Below are 18,199 nucleotides of genomic sequence, written 5' to 3'. Positions count from 1 at the left end.
TGGCTTATGCCTGTAATCCCAGCTCTTTGGGAGGCCGAGATGGGAGGATCACAAGGTCAGGAGTTCAAGACCAGCCTGACCAACGTGGTGGGACTCCGTCTCTACTAAAAATACAAAAATTAGCTGGGCGTGGTGGTGGGCACCCGTAATCCCAGCTACTCAGGAGGCTGAGGCAGAAGAATAGCTTGAACCTGGGAGACAGAGGTTGCAGTGAGCTGAGATCACGCCATTGCAACCCAGCCTGGGTAACAGAGCAAGGCTCCATCTCAAAAAAAAAAAAAAAAAAAAAAAAAGATTTCCCCAAATCAAAAATTCCTAAGATTTTTTAGAAAGCAAGTCTATTATTGGCAGTGATTTATTTTCTTGTGTCTAATATTTCTGGTACTCAACTATCGCCATGTTATCAGCCTTCAACATGTAAAAAGCACACAAAAGAACTTATTACCTGCCATCTTTTTCCTGACATATACTTCATGGGACAAGTCTGCCCCATTGCACTTCCCAAAGTAGGAGTAGCTCTGCTGTTTACATGCCACTCAGTCTGCACAGCGGCAGTCTTCTCTGGGGAGACCAGAAAACCTAGGCTACTGAGCCAAATGGCAGAGGAAGGAAATGGTCTGGATTAAACAGCAATGAAGGAAGTAAAGGAAGAAGGGGAAAAAAAAGTCCTGTGATTTCAAGGGCATGGCATTAATTTTTCTAATGTGCTCATATATTAAATCATATCTAGAATAAACTTCAACATTGGGGGCAAACAGTATCTGTATAATTGTACACATACCAAGGGGACAGTTTTAAAGACCAAATTTATTTGAAAGTATACATTATTGCTTTTTGTTTAAAAATTTATTTTCATTTTCACTCTATATCTGATTTTTTTGAAAATTCTTTGATTTTTAAAAACATATATCAGAAATAACAGGGCTGAGGTGATAAATTTCATTATTTTAAAGAAGAATATGAAATTGGTCATTAGGATGGGGAATACTCTATTCAGGAGAAATAGTGCTTAAAAGTATACCTGTGAATTTGGCCACTATTCATTATTTGAATACATCTTTGAAATAATCTGACATGAAGAAATGATGTTTCCAATCTCTCTGACTTCCTCTTTTGCCCTTCTGCTTTTAAGGCTCATGTGATTATATTGGGTTCAACCAAATAATGTGGGATAATCTCCCTATTTTAAGGTCATCTGCAATGTCTCTTTTGCTATATAACATAACTTATTCACAGGAGTAACAAAAGCAGGTGAACGTCATGAGTCCAAAATTCTGCCTACCACGAGGTCAAAGATGAAAAGCAGGGCCTGCTATCTAAGTAATCAGATGGGACTGTGGCCCACCTATAGTTAACTGTGGCTTCTCCCAGAATGGTAGCAGTGGGGATGGAGAAAGTACATTATTTCAAGATATATTCTAGAGGTTAGAATTAACAGGAATTAATGATGGATTACATACACATTGAGAATTTGGACCAAAGAGGAGTCAAGGGTCAACACAGGTTTCTGGCTTGAGAGGGTAAGAGTAGAAAAGAAACAAATTTGGAGGGGGGTGCCCACTTAAATTGTTCATATGCTTTAGTTTTTTTTTTTTTCCTAAAATGTAAGCTCCCTGAGAATAGGATCCCAATTTGATGAATTTTTGAATTCTATACAATGCCCAGGATAATGTCATACAGGTGCTAAATACATGCCTGCTGAATGTATCATTATATTAATGTAGCAACCTCCAAACTGTGTTCTTTGAGATGTGAATAGATGCTCTCCCCCGCAATCCCAAAGTTATACATACAAATGAGTTTAGGAAGCCAACATGTTAAATTCCTCTGTTGGAGCTAATCCTCATAATTTTATTAGCATATTAAAGTCCCTATGAAGTTTTGCAATAAAGAAATCTAACTTTGTTTAAACCAATGTTATAAAAATATATGTAATCTAATTCATTTGGCACATATTAATTAAGCACTTATTATGAGCCAGACATTATTTCCACCACTGGGGATACGTCGGGAAATAAAACAGATGAAAATTCCTTTCTCATGGAATTTACATTTTGGTATGAAGGTAGAAGAGAGACAGACAATAACCAAATAAAATATATAACATGATAGGTGGTAATAAGTGTTACGGAGAAAAATAAAACAGGAAAAAAGAATAGGATGTGTTGATGAATTGCAATTTTTAAATAAGATAGGAAGACTATCAAAAAGATAACATTTCAGTTAACACCTGAAAAAGGAAGAACTAGCCGCACATGATATCTGAAAGAATATCATTCCAGCAGAATAAATAGCAAATACAAAGGCCCTAAGGTATGAATGTGCTTGGTGAATACTAGAAACAATAAGGTGACTAAAGTGCCTAGAACTGAATCAAGAAGCGAGGAGAGATCCAAGGAGTAATATGGCATCAGATCATATAGTTACCTGTAGGCCGTTATAATAGCCATGTTTATTTCTCTTAGTGACATGGGAAACCACTAGAGGATTTTGAGCAAATATGATTTTATTTCTTTTTTCTTTCTGTTTTAGAAGGCTAATTTTGGATGCTAGTTGAATAGACTGGGTGGGGTAGGGATAGGCAAGCGTAAAGCAGGGCCATTAATTAAGAGGTTATCGCAATAAGCAATACAAGATACGATGGTGGCTTAAACTAGGCTGACAGCTGTGGAGGTGGTGAAGAGTGGTCAGATTCTGGACATATTTTGAAGGTAGATAATTCCAAAATTTGTGACCTGAGAAACTGGAATGATACTGTTGCTATCAACGGGGAATGGAGAAGGCTGTGAGTAGAGAAAGTTTAGGGGATGGGGAAGATAGACTTAGGTTCTGGACAAGCATAGTTTCGGATTTCCATTATATATCCAAGGAGAGATATCAAGTCGGTAGTTGGATATACAAATCTGGAGTTCAGAGGAGACATTAGTCTAGAGCTGTAAATTTGGGAGTCATTAGTATACAGGTGATACTTAACGTAATGAGTTTGGATGAAATCACCACGGGAGTATAGGTTAAAAAAAAGTGGTCCAAGAAATGAGGCCTAAGTTACTTGAGTATTAAGAAGCACCTGCAAAAGAGATGAAGAAACAGCCAGTAAGATAGGAAGAATAGTAGGAGAATTCTAGTAAAACAATAACCTTTACGTTAAGTGAGGAAAGGCCTGAAAGCCAAGGACAGTCAAATACTGCTGGTAAGTCAACTAGTAATTCAGTAAGACAGCTTTGTTGGAATGGGAGGAATTAAACCCTGATTAGAGAGAGTACAAGAAAAAATGGACAACCCCCTAAAGAAATATTGAACCAGGCAGTGATCATCAATAGCTGCTAATACCACGAAAAGAGAGACAAACATATATGCCTCCAGATGTAACTATACACATCACCTATAAGATAGTCTTCCTAACAAACAAACAAACAAACAAACAACAAATTAAAGAGAAATGTGATCGGCTGGGCGCGATGGCTCATGCCTGTGATCCCTGCACTTTGGGAGGCCCAGGCAGGCGGAAGGCGAGGTCAGGAGATTGACACCATCCTGGCTAATACAGTGAAACCCCATCTCTACTAAAAATACAAAAAATTAGCTGGGCGTGGTGGCGGGCGCCTGTATTCCCAGCTACTTGGGAGGCGGAGGCAGGAGAATGGCGTGAGCCCAGGAGCCAAGATCGTGCCACTGCACTCCAGCCTGGGTGACATGGCGAGACTCCGTCTCAAAAAAAGAAAAAAGAGAAATGTGATCAAGTGTGCAGGAAATAGAAACAGGGAGAGGTACTGCACATCCTTGCAATCACCAGCTTCCAGAATGTAACTCTGTAGACAAAAAACAAAAAGGGCCCAGTGTTTTCAACAAATTAGTTGTCAGAAAAAAAATGGGTGGAGAAAGGTGGAACTCGTAGATTTAAAAATACTTAAAAAATGAATCTAGTCAAAACAATTTTGTTTAGATTCTTATTATAACAAATCAATAGTAAAAATATAAAAGGATTATGACAAAATCAGGAAAATTGGAACATTAATTGGGTATTTGATGATATTTAAAAATTGTTTTTATAGGTATGATAATGGTATTGTGGTTATATTTTAAAACTAAAGAGGTGTCGTCTTTTCATATGAAAATATTTGTGGATAAAATACATGATGACAGAAATTAGTTTGAAAATATTCCAGTGGTATATTTACAGCATGAGAGTAGAGATGAAACAAGTTTGGCCATGAGTTATGAATTGTTGAAACTATGTAACTTACACATAGCAACTTTAATTAAACTATTTTTCCTACTTTTATATATGTTTGAAATTTTACATGGTAAGTTTTTAAAAGAAGATAAAAAGAACGGCAGGAGAGGAAATGCAGACAGAAGGTATAGACACCTTTTATATTACTCTATAAAGAGAAGTTTTACTTTAAAAGGAAAAAAGATAGGTGGGACAATAACTGGAAGGAGAAAGGAGGTCAAATATATTTTTTAATGGGTAGAAAAATAAAAGCATGTTTGTACGCTGATGAGAAAAATAAAGTAGAAAGAGAATATTGAAGATTCAGGAGCTACAACAATTGCTGGAGCTATGTCTCTGGGTGGATGAGAAGGTATGGGATTACGTGCACAAATGGACGACTTCAACTTTGTTAGAGGCCTCCATGGTTCTTCCATGCATATTCATCATTAGAAACATGACAGAGGGCAGAATATTTGGACGGATGAAGGAAAGTAAGAAGATGTAGTGAAACATAGGGAAGCTCTCTTTTGATAACCTTTCTCCATGACATGGCTTTCTGTGGTCATAGGTTAAGAAGTAAGAATTGGAGAGAAGGTGTTGGAGGTTTGAGGAGAGAGAGGCAGGTACGACAGTCATGTAATATAATGAGAGAAAAAATGGACTACAGCAGGGGCTGGCAAAAATCTGGCCCTAGCAGAATTCTGACAGAGACCATATAAATCACAGTTTAAGATTTTCACGGTTGGCCTTTTATAGAAAACATTTGCCAATCCCTGGACTAGGGAAATAAAATAAGTGTTGCACTAAATGGACTAATAAAAAGTTAGTGATCTTAAATTTAAGGATGAATCAGTCATTATGGCTGCCTGTTTTTCTTCAGTTAAGTTCAGCTACAAGGAAGCAGGTCCAAAACAGACAGAGACTTGGAATTTAACCAGCCTTATGGATTAGGCAAGTTTATTAGTTTCTTGTGGCTGCTGTAACAAGTCCCTACAAATTTGGTGGCTCAAAACAATTAAAACTTATTCTCTCACTGTCCTGAGGCCAGACGTCTACAATCAGTATCAGAGATTCGAGATACTTGATTGAGGAAATCAAGGTGTTAGCAGGTCTGCACTCCCTCCAGAAACTCTAGTGGAGAATCTACTCCTAGTCTATTGCAGCTTCTGGTGGCTGCAGTATTCCTTGATTGTGGTCACATTACTCTTATCTCTGCTTTCTGCTTTCTTCTCCTATGTGTATCTTCTTCTCTTCTGTCTATATGAAATTTTCCTCTGCTTCTCTCTTACGAGGACACTTGTGATTGCATTTCAGGCCAACGTTAATAATCCAGAATAATCTCTCCATCTCAAGATCCTTAACTAAATCACATCTGTAAATATGTGTTTTCATTAAAAGGTAACATTAAAAGTTCTAAGAATGAGGACCTGTTATCTCTGGGTGGCTACTATTCACTCAAGAAAAGACAATATGATGAGAAGGACATGAAAATTAAAGGTATGTTTAATATAGTATTCGATTGATTACATAATGTAAGCTAGGTAAGGTGGGAAATGAAAGAGCTAAGGAGCCAATCAAAAAGAATTGGAGGTCTACAGTGATCAAAGGTTTATCACAGTTGAATTACTAGAGGGAGTTAAATAGAAAGAAGTGGCAACTGAAGAGAGTGATAACTGAAAATGAAAGTTATAGAGGAGTGATAGTTATTAGTAATGAAAGGAGCTAGGGTGTGGCCATTGGAGCCAGTGGCTTAGGAAGGATGAAGGACATCATTGGGTGAAAGATGGTGAAAGAACTGAGAGGGCTGAGAATCCTTTTATTCATCCCATTTGAATCTTTCCAGCAATCCTTTCTTATCTATAGAGGATATGTTCCAAGATCTATACTGGATGCCTGAAACTGAAAATAGTACTAAACTCTCTACATACTGTTTTTTCCTACACACACATACCTATGATAAAGTTTAATTTTTAATTTATGAACAGTAATACATTAAGAACAATAACAAAATAAAACAACTATAACAATATACTATAATAAAAGTTATGTAAATGTGGTATCTTTGTCTCAATATTAATATTTTTGTATGGCACTTGACTGCATGTAACTGAAACTACAGAAAGTGAAACTGTGGATGAGGGGGGACTACTACGGTATTAATATTTTTGGAATACCAGTGTTTCATGGAACATAGTGTGGCAAATGCAGAATCAATAAACATGCACATTTTAGTTACTACTAAAGGTAAAAAGCTGTGATATGTGTATATAACATATTGCACAATAGAAGGGTTGAAATAGATTCTTGTTACAATTTTCTACAGTAACTTTCATGGTTTATAGGTTTCATTAATATTAAAGGTACCATTATAGTAAAATCCAAAACTATAGAAACTCTGGTCCAGACAACGTACGCAATACCACTCTGGATGCAGGAATGAGCAAAGAGTTCATGACAAACATGCCAAAAGGAATTGCAACAAAAGCAAAAATTGACAAATGGGATCTAATTAAACTAAAAAACTTCTGCAGAGCAAAATAAACTATCAACAGATTAAACAGGCAACCTACAGAACAGGAGAAAATTTTTGCAAGCTATGCATCTGACAAAGGTCTAATAGCCAGCATCTATAAGGAACTTAAACAAATGTACAAGAAGAAAATGAACAACTCTATTAAAAAGTGGGCAAAGGATATAAACAGATGCTTTTCAAAAGAAGACATACATACAGCCAACAATCATGAAAAAAAGCTCAACATCACTGATCATTAGAGAGATGCAAATCAAAACCACAATGAGATACCATCTCACACCCATTAGAATGGCTATTATTAAAAAGTCAAAAAATAACAGATGCTGGTGAGGTTGCAGAGAAAAAGGAACACGTATACACTGTTGGTGGGAGTATAAATTAATTCAAGCATTGCAGAAAGCAGCATGACAATTCCTCAAAGAGCTGAAACAGAACTTTCATTTGATCCAGCAATCCCACTACTGGGTATATACCCAAAGACATATAAATCGTTATATCATAAAGACACATGCAACGTATATGTTCATCACAGCACTATCCACAATAGCAAAGACACAGAATCAACCTAAATGCCCATCAATGGTAGACTGGATAAAGAAAATGTACATACACATATACACCATGAAATACTATGCAGCCACAAAAAAGAACAAGATAATGTCCTTTGCAGGGACTTGGATGGAGCTGGCAGCCATTATCTTAAGTGAACTAATGCAAGAACAGAAAACCAAATACCACATGTTCTAATTTATAAGCAGGAGCTAAATGATGAGAACACATGAACACATAGAAGGGAACAACACACACCGGGGTCTATTGGAGGGTGGAGGGCGGGAGGAGAGAGATGATCAAGAAAAATAGCTAATGGGTACTAGGCTTAATACCTGGGTGACAGAATAATCTGTACAACAAACCCCTATGACATGAGTTTACCTATATAACAAACCTGAACATGTGCCCTTGAACATAAAATAAAAGTTAAAAAAGGTAACATAATTTTTAAAAACTCTACATAGGATCAAATATTTAAAAATATTTTTAAAAATTGTATCAGATAAGATCCTGACTAACTGCACTTTAAGAAGTGAAAGAATAATTAGAATTAAAATTTGGCATATTTCCTAGATGATTGGTAATTATTTTAAGTACTCTAGCATTATCTATATGCTTCACTGTCTTGAGACAGAATCATACCACTTCAGCCTCATGTCCCAGTATTACAATCGTCCCTTATTCCACTTCAGTATAAAGTTTCAACAATTCAAAGTCACAAATAGCTGCCCAAAGATACAAATTTTTACACATATCCACATTTTTCTACACACTGTCTAAAATGCTCTTCTCTAATGATCCTAGCAGACAAGTATATATGTATATTATATATACATATCTTTTAAAATCTAGATGACTAGTCAATTATCTTGAGGAGTTGTTTCAAACATTCATCTTCTATTCCCTTAATGCATCCTTCACCCCATGAATGCTTAGAAATAAACTATATTCTACCTTTACTGCGTACCTATTTCTATGGTTTTACTGTATAACTCTGGACTATAATGTCTTGTTCTTCTGCAAAGTTGTTCTATCCATTATTGAAAGTGGGGTACTGAAGCCCCCAACTATTATTGTTTAATTGTTTGTTTGTCCCTTTAATTCTGCCAGTTTTTGCTTAATATATTTGAAACTGTTTTTGGGTACATGTATGTTTATAATTGTCATGCATGCCTAATGGATTGATCCTTTTATCATTATAAAAAGTCCTGCTTTCAAACTCACTGCTCATATAGCTCTTTTCCTACAGAATATTGAAAATTCAGGAATAGTGTCAGCTATTCATTTATGTGTGCCAAAACTTGGCCTAGTGTTTAGAATAAAGCAGGTATGAAACAGAATTTTTAAAAATCAATTTTAGTTTTCAATAACTTAAAAGAGAGATTATCTTCTCTATAATCGTCTGGTAATCTATTCTAATTTCTCATGCCATATACTTTTTTTCCACTAGGATATATAATTTTAAAAATCCCTCATTTTGCAATTTATATTGATGTTATTTTGCTCTGTCTTGCATGTATATACCAAACAGATGGCCATACTCCTCTCCATATATACCGACTCTGTATACTAGTTGGTTAGATCATTACTCAGTTTTATCTTTAGTAACTTAAAAATTCCCAGTTAACTTTAACCTTCCTCATAAATTTGATTTTTAAATCTTTGCATATTTTTGTGGTTTTCCTCTGAGTTATCTCCAAATTCTTCAAATAGATCCATATATTTATGAATAATTTTCATTTGTGTACTCTTATTTATGTTTTGAAGTTTTGTTGGCAATTTGTAAAACACTATTCATTATGACTATTAGATCTTTTCCTGATATGTGCAAGTATTCTCTTCTTTAGTCTGTTTAGTCAATCTCAGATACACTATTGATAATTGCAATTATTTAACAATCCTTTGAGCACTTACTACATACAAACATTGTTGTATGTTGCTGGGAATCAGTGATATAATTTATTATAAATGTATGCTATTTAACTGTGGCTTGGACATGATTGATACTTGACAACTCTTCTGATTATCTTTGTAGTTGGCTCACACATCTACTGGCATGAGTAGCAACTATTCCATTTATTCTGAAAGCAATTACTCTATGTATTCTGATTGCAATTCCAAATTTCCATTTTCCCCCTAAGCTTATAACACATACCTATATCAGATAAATTTGCCCTCTGTCTTACTAAGAAGACGGAAGTTACTGATAAAACACTTTCTACTTCTCTAGGTTCAATCCCAGAATTTTTCACTATTTTCACTCTTCATTTTCCCTCTTTTCTTTTTTTTTTTTTTTCTGTTCAAAAAGTGAGTCTGCAATAGAACAAATAGAAAGGATGATAATCTCTCTAGTACTCCTTGGAAGCCTGGATTAGAAATTGAAAAAGTACCAGGGAAAGATATACAGGGCTAGTGACTAGCAATTTAAAAATTAAAGAAATTCAGGGGAAGGACAGCCCATTGTCCTTCCTTAGAAGTCTTAGGGAGCCTCTTCCCATTAGAAGTCTGAGGGGACTAACTAAGGGAATTATAGATTTAAGTCTTTAGTCTTATATACTTACTACAGAGAGTGAATATAATGAGTAGAAATGCGTAATAGGCATCTTGAAATATTTTAAATAAATCTTCTCTTTCATATTACTTTTCTTTTTGAACACATAGTTTGAAAAATTAAAAGCTTATATGAAGTAACTCTACTTATAAAGACAAAGGTGGAATTTGAGGAGAGGATTAGGACCAAGGAAGTTGAGAAGCTAACTATACTGAAAGCCATCAACAGGGACGCTAAGTTTTTTTTAAAATGGGGGGAAATAATGGACTTAGGAAAGAAAACCATAGTTGGTAAAATCACTGTTCTAAAAAGACTGGAAGCAGGGGCAAGATGAATGAAATTTTTTCTTTGTTTTGCAGCAGCTTGACTATAGTATACCTGGCTTTGTGTGTGTTTGCACATATGTATGCATGTGTATATATACATATACAAACATATTTGCATATAAAATTTATCTTGCTTCCTAAATTTTTGCTTTGATGTCTTCAATTTTACAAAATTCTCAATCAGTATTTTTTCAAATATTGTTTCTATATCATTCTGTCTATCCATCTGTCTTTTGGGAATATTACACAAATGTCAGTCATTTTTACCATGTGCCATACGTATCTTAGGTTCCTTTGGTTTTACCTTTCATTTTTCTGTGTGTATTTCAATGTGGCGTTTTCTAATGAACTGTCTGTTCATTTACTCTGTTTTTCTGAGTCTAGTGTTTCATTCAACATATCTAAATGCAATGAGTAACTAGTAAATATCTAAAACTATAGTTTTTCTCTTTTTTTCAGTATTTTGCCTTCACTCCTAAAGTGTAGTCCTTCTAGGGTTCCAACTAAGTTTCCCAAGGCCCTTCTGCCTTGGCAGGGCTTAAAATTCAGCCTTTCTTCTTAGTCCCATACACCTCCTGAAAACTCTGCTAACTTGTTCAGACACTCAAATTCTGTTTATTGATGAATTTCCTGGAATTTCAACTTGTACATATAGATAGGCATCTTAAGAGTTGGCTAAAGTTGGCTAATGACAGAAAGATTGTCATTTTCCACTTGGACTCCAGTCTTCCACACTAGGAACTGAAAAATGCTCTTAGGGAAAAAGTTAGGGTAAATGTGGAGTTCACTTCCAGTGCTTCTATTCTGTTCTCTCAAGAACCATTATCCCTCAAGTCCTGCTTAAACTGGTTGTTCTCCAATTCCTTCAAACAATTGTTTTATGTATTCTAGCTAGTTTTCATAGAAGCTACTCCACCACAGGTGGAACTGGAGTCTCTATTAAATGAATTCCTGAATGAGAAAGATTGAAATGAAGAACTAGTACATATCAGCTGAAGTTAATTATCTAGATATATATTTCATTCTAAATAGATGACTATATGTAGATAATAAATTATTACAGCTTTTCCATCATAGTGTACATTCAGTCATTCTTTTTTTCTGTTTCAGTAGTACATGTGCAGGTCTGTCATATAGGCAAATTGTGTGTCATGGGAGTTTGGTGTACAGATTATTTCGTCACCCAGGTAATACGCAGAGTACCCAATAGGTAGTTTTTCGTTCCACTCCCTCCTCCCACCCACTACCCTCAAGTAGGCCCCACTGTCTGTTGCTCCTGTCTTTGTATCCATGTGTACTCCATGTTTTCCACTTGTAAGTGAGAACACATGGCATTTGGTTTTCTGTTCCTGTGTTAGTTCACTTAATAGCCTCTGGCTCCAAAGGCTGCTGCAAAATACATGCTCTCATTCCTTTATCCAGTCTACCACTGACGGGCATTTAGATGATTCCATGTCTTTGTTATTGTCAATAGTACTGCAATGAACATACATATACATGTGTGTTTAGGGCAGAAGAATTTATATTCCTTTGGTTATATATCCAGTAATGGAATTGCTGGGTCAAATGGTAATTGTTTTTTTGTTGTTTTTTTTTTGTATTTTTAGTAGAGACAGGATTTCACCTTGTTAGCCAGGATGGTCTCGATCTCCTGACCTTGTGATCCGCCCGCCTCGGTCTCCCAAAGTGCTGGGATTACAGGCGTGAGCCACCGCGCCCGGCCAGGTAATTCTGTTTTAAGTTCTTTCAAAAATTGCCACACTGCTTTCCACAATGGGCAAATTAATTTACATTCCCATCAGCAGTGGATAAGTGTTCCCTTTTCTGTGCAACCTTGTCAGTACCTGTTCTTTTTTGACTTGAGATACCCTCCCACATCAGAAAGAATGGGAAGTGGTCAATCAAGGTTCACCCTTCTGTTCTTTTTACTCAAAGATAACAGATTTCTAAAAGATTAACAGTGGTTCTACCATCACATGTTATTTTTCATTTTTTTATTATCTGGATATATAGTAGTTCAGTTAAAGCACCTAAGTGCATACATGCTCAACTATTAAACATGATTATCTTCTTTTTTAAAATAATAATGACTGTCCTCACAGGAGGGCAAAAGAAAAAAGTTTTTAAAAAGTCAAGTAATTCTTTAATTTTTATTATATTTTAAACTTAGGATACTAATCATGTACAATAAGTAATTATATTATCTTTATAGTTTAAATTTGTGCTATTATTTCTAGACAATAGATTTACTGATTTTTCTTGATAATATATAGCTACAGAAGTTATTCTCTGTATTTTTCCTTCAGCTTTTTAAAGGTCTCAATCCATTCTGTGCTTAACTTTTTAGACCTTTCCAAGTTTGTACCACTTCTCTGGATTTATCTCAGAATACTGTGTGAAAGTTAAAAGCATAAAATCTAGAGTCAGTTTACCTAGATCAGAATCTCAGCCCTGACCTGGCACGTATTTGTTGTGTAAGTTTAGGCAAGTTTTCTTAATTCATCTTGCATCAGTTTCCTGATCCGTAAAATGATTAAAAAAAAAAAACCCTACCATATAGGATTAACTATATGAGTTAATCTAGGCCAAGTTTATAGAATAGTACTTGGTACAGTCCTCCCTGGGTATCCTCAAGGGACTGGTTTCAGAACACCTTCCCTCCCCCTGCAGGTAACAACATACACTAATGCTCAAGTCCCTTATATAGAAAGACACAGTGTTTGTGTGTGACCCACGAACATCCTCCCATCATATACTTTAAATCATTCGTTCCCAAACTTTTTGGCACCAGGAACTGGTTTCATGGAAGACAATTTTTCCATGTATTGGGGGGTTGGGGGCATGGTTTTGTGATGATTCAAATGCATTACATTTATTGTGCACGTTATTTCTATTCTTATTACATTGTAATATATAATGCAATAATTATACATGTCATCACAATGTACAATCAGTGGGAACCCTGAGCTTGTTTTCCTGCAACTAGACAGTCCCATCTGGGGGTGATGGGAGACAGTGGCAGATCTTCAGGCATTAGATTCTCATAAGGCACACACAACGTAGGTCTCTCACATGTGCAGTTCACAATAGGGTTTGTGCTTCTATGAGCATCTAATGCTACCACTGATCTGACAAAAGGTGGACCTCAGGCGGTAACGGGAGTGGCTGTAAATACAGATGAAGCTTTGCTCACATGTCTGCCACTCACGTCCTGCTGTGTGACCTGATTCCTAACCAGCCATGGACCACTACTGTTCAATGGCCCAGGGGTTGGGGAACCCTGCTTGAAATCATCTCTAGATTACTTATGATACCTAATACAGTATGAATATTATATAAATAGCTGTAATATGATATTTTTTATTTGTATTACTTTTATTGTCTTTCTCTAAATATTTTTGATCTGCAGATGGTTGAATTCACAGATGTGGAGGAACCCACAGATGTGGACGGCTGACAGTATATAGTATGCATGTAAATAAGTGTTAGGTATTATTATTTGCCTTTAGCCAAAATTGAAGATAGAAGACATTCTGATTTATATTACCATATAATCTATGACTTAAAGACCAAAATAATTTTGGAAAATAAATGTAGCTATTGTTTTAAAATATGGTCAAAATTGATTCCTAAAAGCCTTTGATTAGAAACTCCCCTGTTTAACACTGGTAAATACAGTCATCCTTACTGAGGTTAAATGGGTACCTTTTTACCTCACCATTCTTTTTTTCTACTATTTTGGTAAATGTGGCCACCATACTTTTGAGAAGAGTCTTTGCTTCCACTTTATTCGGGAAGAAAAGAGAATTAGAATCTACTGAGCATTTCTAATAGGCATTGTGTTAGGCATTTTTACATATACTGTTTCAGCACTATACCTGAGGTTCAGAAAAGTTAACTTGCTCAAGGTTATGAACAGAATACAGTCTGCTACTTAGAACAATGTCATCCCAGAGCCCAGGCTTTTTTTTTTTTTTACTATGTGACACTTCTCTGCAAATCCATATATTTCTTAGAATTAAATTGTCATATATAAATGCTGTCATAAAGACAAGACTGTTCTTCAGATTTTACACCATGGAAAGGTAATTAACATTAGAGATGTTGACCATAATACATTCCTCATTTTAAAGAACTTTCACATAGGTTGGCCACTGGAATAGAATCAGTTTGTATTATTATGCCTTACATAATTCTTAAAGAGAAAGTAGTTTACAAAGAAGCAAATTAGGAAATCTTTCAAGAGCTTTAACATTCTGACATGAACCATTGGTAATTAGTATATTAATTAGAAGCCTTTATTTAGAAATATGCCATTTCTCTTATTTGCAGTTTTATTTAGTAGTCATATTTTTAATGAACAGTAGTAAAATTCCATTTTAATTCTTTTTTTTTTTTTTTTTTTTACCTTTCAAAAGGTTTTATTTTGTGTGCAAATAATGAACAGATGGTGTACCCATAAATTCTACTTTCCAGAAACAGGAGCTTTTTGAAAGAAAACCACATAATAACTTTTAAAAGGCACTGGGATTCCTCTGCTTCTAGATCATTGCTAGGCTAGAAAAATAAAGTTTTTTCTACCAGGACTCACAAGTTAAAACTGAGTATTCTCCCCAGTACTTTGGAAGGCCGAGACGGGTGGCTCACGAGGTAAGGAGATCAAGACCATCCTGGCTAACATGGTGAAACCCAGTCTCTACTAAAAATACAAAGAAATTAGCTGGGAGTGGTGGTGGGTGCCTGTAGTCCCAGCTATTCGGGAGGCTGAGGCAGGAGAATGGCGTGAACCCGGGAAGCAGAGCTTGCAGTGAGCTGAGATTGTGCCACTACACTACAGCCTGGGCCACAGAAAGAGACTCCGTCTCAAAAAAAAAAAAAAAAAAAAAAAAAAGAACTGAGTATTTCTCCAAAGTGGAAATTATCTAGAGTGTAGTGTCACTCCAGGCAAAGATTATTCAGTTCTCATCCCCAACATCCACAACTACCTATCAGAAGGGTTAAACCAGGTCAAAGCAGTGCAGCATAATTACGCTTCATCAAACAATGTCATTATGCTCTTCTAAGATGCAAATAAACCAAAACATGAAATACTAAAATCAAAATAATATTTGACACTGTCATACAAATTGTTAGTTTCTTGTTGTATCCTCCCTTCTATAACATTAATAAAGGGAATATTTTACTGTAAATAATATTTTATCACTAGCCATGAATTTTTGTCATTAGTTATTATACAAATGCTGCCTAGTGCTATTATCCAAATGGCATAACCATTTTAACGTCCACAATTTACTTGTATAGTTATAAGTAGAATTTTCATGATTTACATAAGTACATCTATCAGTGAAAATTTAGCACTGAGATGCAATCTAATATCCGTAATATCTGATGTTTTGTAAATGAACATGTAGGAAAGATATATTAATCACTTTTCATTTAAGTGACCTATGTAAAAAAATAAACTAATAATTTAGCAGTTCCAAGTCTCCAAAGGGCATATTCAAATGTACATAAAAGAAATGGTTACAGAGATTTTTAAGAAGCATCTTCCATGTCCACATCCTCTTGTAACTGCTATACCATTTTCTCTTCCAACTGCTTCCCTTTGCCTGCAAGAGGGGCTCGGATAAGATGGATGTTTTGCTTGACTTCTTTGATATCTTGAACTTTCTGTCGCTCTTTTTCTTCAATCTGTTCATTATAAATTTCGCTTGGCATTTCTGCTTGATCTCTTCAACTCTCTTCATTGCATCAATAGTTTTATTCCATAGCTCTCTCTGTATTTGATAGGTTCATTTCTACGTTTTTCAAATTCAAATGAATTATCCACTATAAGCTCTTTGCCAGCTGCTTCATGGAATGCTTTGGTTCACCTAACTTTGTGAGGATTATGCTTCTTTTTAAAGTTTTTATGACATTTAGATTTACAAAATCTGAACACCTTGCAGTCATTGTGGATGAACATCATGCTGTGGCCAGGGTAGATGGGCCCTGAACAGAAATAACACTTCTCGATATGCATGTTGAATCCATGTGGGCCCCCACCAACCCACTGTAATTATTTCATATAATATGGATACAATAAACATCCATTAAAAACTTAGAGATTATATGACAATTTGACAGACCTCATATAAATTAACCTCTTACGACATACAAAGAGTACAAAACATAATTAAATGAGATTAATTTTTAAACTACACAAGAAACATTGTGGCTCTCTAAAGATTTATAAAGACTGTTGACACACCACTAAAATTTTATCTATTTATTAAAATAATACTTCTAAACACTTTTGTTCTTTCACTGAATATTCACTGAGAATTTATTATGTGCTAGGCATTATTTCATGTGCTAAATGGAAAGCAGTGAACAAAACAAATATAGTAATTGTATTCATGGATCTTACATTCTACCAGGGGAAATGGGTAGTAAATGAATAAGTAGAAAATTTCAAATATTGTAAGTGTTGTAAAGAAAGCATTATAAAGAGGATGATGTGACATAATGCATGAAAACTAGACTGGGTGGTGCTATTTAACCTCTGAGAAAGCAATAATTTAAACAGAGGCCTGTGATTATCTTAGTAATTGTATACACATAAAATAATAAATCTATTCTAAAAATATGCAAAAACTATAATTCAAAAGTTTCTCTAATTTAAATTTTCAACATTTGATTTTAATTAGTGATATTACATATTTCACTTATGTATACAGTGCACAGACCCTATAAAGCAGTCACACAATGGAAACTACAAAACAACCAGCTAACAACTTCACCATATGATCAAAGCAGCCTCATATATCAATATTATTGAATGTAAACAGTCTAAATGCTGCACTTAAAAGTAACAGAGTTTCAAGTTGGATAACAAAACCAGATTCATCCCTCTGCTGTCTTCAGCAGACCCATTTCACGTTACACCAACAGGCTTAAAGAGTTGGAGAAATACTATGCAAATGGAAAACAAAAAAGAGCAGGGGTTGCTATTCTTACCTCAGATAAAAAAGGCTTTAAACCAACAACTTTAAACCAACTTATCTCAGATAAAAAAGACTTTAAATCAACAACAATATTATGGTAATATTGTTATTTGCATCAGTGCAATAAGAATCCATTTTCTTTTGCAACAGGACACAATTAGAGAAACTTGGTTTTACCAAGGCTTTGAGTAGAAGGTTACGCTTTCCTTTAAGGAATCAAGCTTGACTTGCAGAGCCAGTAAAAGCCCCTTGGGAAAACTGGCCTCATACCTTGTCTACACAGTCCCTGTACAGGGTTCCTAACCTGTGGTGAGTAAAGAATGTCACTTTCTAACAGACCCAGGAACCTCAAGTTATCTTGGGATCTCAAGAGTGGAATTTACCCAACTTACAGGCATTTGAGGGTAGAAACCCATGGCTGGGCTTGGCTTTAAGAAAGTCTTATCTGAGATTCCTTGTGGAACAGAGTTCCATCAAAGCCAATTTTAAAAGCCTATGTGAAAAATAATTATTCTTGTTGTACTTTATGCAAATATTCAAGCCAAGTATAAGATTAAAATTTATTTTGCAAACAACTCAGTCCTATCATGATTTGTTTTTGACAAAAATGAGGACTGGAGAGAGAAAAATTATGTTTCAAAACTTATCATACACTTGCCATTAAATTCTAATCTCATAATTTGTTTTTAAGTTTTTGCCTACATTTTAGACTAACCCTGTGAACCAAACAGTGGTCTCCGGCTGCAGCTCAGAAGAAACAGAGGGATGGGTAAAGTAAAAATCTGGATCAATATTCTAGTTCTGGGCAATTAACCTGCAAATCCTGCCAGGTGATAGAAATAAACGGGATGCCCATAACCCGGAGGTTTCTTTGGGAAAATAAGGCCAAAGGAGCTAACCAAAGCCAAGCCCCATGCACCCAAACCTTAGCAGGTACAACTATAGTCACCAGTTATCCTGGCATGGTGGCAGCCTCAGGATTTCTAAGCTGTCCTTACCCTCTTTTTTCATTTTGATACATGTCTTCTAATAACC

The 18,199-nt window shown here is 35.4% G+C and overlaps 1 protein-coding gene and 1 pseudogene across 15 annotated transcripts in view; both read right to left on the bottom strand.

The window, feature by feature from the left end:
- Positions 1 to 18,199, bottom strand: part of GPHN (gephyrin) — a 700,118-nt gene that overhangs the window by 418,231 nt on the left and 263,688 nt on the right. The window lies entirely within an intron of this gene.
- On the bottom strand, positions 15,490 to 16,314 carry LOC101179402 (annotated as a pseudogene).

This window comes from Nomascus leucogenys, chromosome 1a (genome assembly GCF_006542625.1).
Source record: "Nomascus leucogenys isolate Asia chromosome 1a, Asia_NLE_v1, whole genome shotgun sequence".
Lineage (NCBI taxonomy): Eukaryota > Metazoa > Chordata > Mammalia > Primates > Hylobatidae > Nomascus > Nomascus leucogenys.
Note: the sequence above shows the minus strand (reverse complement) of the source record. Positions and strands in the feature narration are given on the sequence as shown.